Source organism: Lagopus leucura, unplaced genomic scaffold (genome assembly GCF_019238085.1).
Source record: "Lagopus leucura isolate 7727_CA_CO unplaced genomic scaffold, USGS_WTPT01 141-0_obj-0_obj, whole genome shotgun sequence".
NCBI lineage: Eukaryota > Metazoa > Chordata > Aves > Galliformes > Phasianidae > Lagopus > Lagopus leucura.
Window position 1 is genome coordinate 65839 of NW_024967008.1, and position 3448 is coordinate 69286.

Here is a 3448-nt window from a genome sequence, read left to right on the forward strand (position 1 = left end):
CGTCCACCCTGGAGGCATTTGTGCAGCTCTCCCTTCATTATTCAGCAGCCTGGGCAGGCGGCCAAGTTGGTCAAAGCTCCGGAGCCGTGCGAGAACACGAGGAACGGCTTCCAGGAAAACAGAAGGGCAGAAATTCTTGCTCTAACCCCCCCCCCCTCCGCCTCCTTTCTCAGCTAAAAATGTTTCTCGTTTGTTTGTTCTACATTTTCCGGAGTTATAAAACTTGTTGCTATTTTTGGGCAAAGCAGCTGCTCCCCTCCCCACTCCTTTTTCTTCTTCTTTCTATTCTTTTGAACCGCTCGCTGACGGCCGCCGCTTTAACGGCTCGACTATTTCCAGCCTCTTTTAAATAAACCCCCGGGAGGGGGGGGGAGCAGTGTGAGAAACCCAAAAATGCTATTGGCAGCCACGTGGGCACCCAAAATTGGCTCTTTTTTCCCCAAAGATGGGAAGTACTCCTCCCCCCACCCCCCGGCCCCTTCTTCTTCAAAGGATGGGGGGCTTGCGCCAGCCATCAGGACCCCCCCAAATTGGGGATGCTCTCCCCCAAACTGGGGGGCGCCTCACCCAAATGGCTTCCCCCCCCCCCCCCCTCCGCTTTGCCGCTCCCTGCCCGTTCCAACTTTGGGGGAAAAAGCCGCTCAAAAGGCTTTAAAGAAAATAAAAACAAGAGCCGTGTCTCCACAAAAAGCTGAGAAAGAAGGGAGCAACCCTGGGGGTCCTGTTTCCCTTTTCCCTTCCCCCCCCCCCCGTTTTTTCCCCCCCCCTTTCCCGTGCCCGGTGCCGCTCACCCGCTGCCGCGCCATGTGACTGTCCCTCTGCACCCGCCACCACGCCCCCCGCAGCCTATTGGTCGCCGCCGCCACGCCCCCTTCTCCTATTGGGCTGCGCTGCGTTCGCCCCGCCCCTTAGCGAAAGGCATGCTGGGTGCTGTAGTGCCGCCGCCCACGTGCGTGCGGTTGATCGGCGCTGCGTGTGAATGCAAGCGTGTGCGGGGGGGAGGGGGGGCGAGTGGGGGTGTTTGGGACACGTGCGTGTATGACAGCGAGTGCGCGTTCATGGCTCGTGTGCGCAATCACGTGCACGCGTGTTTGTGTGCGTGCCCCGGGTGCGTTGCACACCGTGGGGCTGTTTGTGTTGTGCTGCGCTGGGCGCGCGTGTCCGTGGGCTGTGTGCCTACGTGGGCACGAGCACAGGTGTGAGCCGCAGCTAGATGGAGGCACACGCATGGTGTGAAGCCCGGCTGTGGTTCCCCGGCTCGCGCCCGGTTCCCGGCACTGCAATCTGCGGGGCTGACGCGATTTCCTCCCCTTCTACGAAAAAAGCAGGAAACCAGCGCGCAGTCCGGGGGTTTTTGGGGGCAAAAAGCGCTCACTTGGGGTCAAGCAATAGAAAGCAGCGGTGCACTGAAGCGGGCAGCAACGGGTCTGTGTGGGGCATAGCAAACTCCCGTCCTGTAGGATACGCAGACAACAGCCGCGTCTCCGCCGCTCAGCCCTCAACGCCTCAATTTCCAAATTCCCCCAATTCCCACCCGGCCACGTCCCGGCACGGCGCAGCGCTGCGCGTCACGGCCGGGAATAGCACGGGAACTCTGCCAGCCCGGCGCTGAGTAAGGCGTGAAGTCATCCGAACCGCGCTCCGAACGCCTGACATCACCTCAACCCCCCCCACCCCCCAAAAAAAAGCCCAAAAAGAATCGCACGGAGCCGCTCCCCGCTCTGCCCCCCCTCCCCTCTCCTCCCCCCAATAACAGCGTGGTGTTGGTTCGCTCCGGACTGCTGGTAGCGTTGCTGGAACCCCCCCTGAGCTCACCGTGCCCATCCCTGCGGGATGTCACCGAGATGCCGCCGGGATGAAGGGACAAATTGTGCCCTGTGACCCCACCGACCCCAAACTCACCGCTTCGGGAGGTGCTGGGAGGAACAGCGCGGTGCTGTGCGGTGTTACAGGGCTGGGGATGAAGGCTGAGGATGACTCATCCCCACTCAGGGAAGTGGCGTGTGTAGCTGCTCTCGTGCGTGTGCCATTGACTCTTTCCTTACCGGAACCTAAGGGAGTTTTGGGGCACAGCGCTGAATGACTGTGTTGGGTTTTCCAGACCCCCCCGGGGCTTTGGGGGCATTGCTGCTGTCGTGTCCCCCTGTCCTGATGCTGGTGGGTCTCTGTTCCTTTCCACCCCCCACGCATCCCTAGGATTTATCCCCAGCTCTGTTCCTTGTCCCTGCAGTCCTGTCCCATCCCTGGTGACTCTTTGGGACAAATAGAGCCACTGCTGTCCCCCCCCCCCTCCCCCAAGATCTTGAGATCATCCTGAGCGCCCAGCATCGCTCTGCTGATGGGGACCACTTTTTAGGGTCCATCCCTGTCCCCGTCCATCTGGAACGACCTGTAAATAGGGGACAGTGGGGACAGCAGCTTGACTGGGTGCTGCTGTAGCACCCATGGGTGCCCAACCCCTCAACATCCCATCGGAGAACCCCCAATCTGCTCAGCAGAGAGAGAGCCTCGAAAAAAAAAAAATCCCCTGGTGACTCATTTGGGGCCAAAAAGGCAAAAAAGCAGAAGCTTGGAAGGGAAGGGGGGTAGATGGGGGCATGGGGACCCTTTGCTCCTCTCCCCATTTGCAGGGTGAGAGGGTGAGAGGAAGTGGGGGGGGTGAGGCTCCCCAAAAGCTGGACGGGGGAACGGAGGGGGCCGAGCCGGGGGGGTGAGGGGGGGACAGATGAGGGTGACATTAACCCTTTCGTTCCAGGAAGGGGACGCTCAGCTTTGACTCAGCAGCGCTCAGAGCGAAAGCCATCCCCGTCCCTCCTGCTGTGAGTTCTACCAAAACTTCTGCCCTGCAGCTCTTGGCCCGCCCTGTGCTTCAGTTTCTCCTCCTGTGATGCCCAGTAACGGCGCCCCCCCCCCCCCCCCCCCCGCCCCTCCTCAGGACCCACGGTGAGTCTGTGGGTGACAAATGTGTCACTGAGCGATGGCATCAGGGTGGGGACGCGTCAAACGTAGCGCCCTGGGCGGAGCTGGGGGATGTCAGCCCCAAAAGGAAAGGCTTCCCCCCATGGAAAAAACGGATCGATCGATGCCTTGGGTGAGATGGGAAGTTAATGAGGTTAAATTGTGCCGCCTTGTGCCTGAACCTCCCCAAACCCACAAGTGCTGTCCAAAGCTCTCCAGTGCCCCCTGGTGCTCTTCGCAGTTCCCCAATAAGCTCCCATTGCCTCCCAGCATTGTGTGGAATCCCAAAATCCGTGCCTCCCAAGGCAGCCTGCAGCCACCCCAATGCTTTCTGCGGCCCCCAACAGCCTCCCAGGGCCACCAGTCCTGCCCAGTGCCCCCATGTCAACACTCCCGATGCTCAGTATGTGGCCATTTCCTTCCCCAGGCACAAAACAAGGCCATGGGGGCAGAGGCAGCACGATGGTGATGGCGAACATCAGTGAGGAGG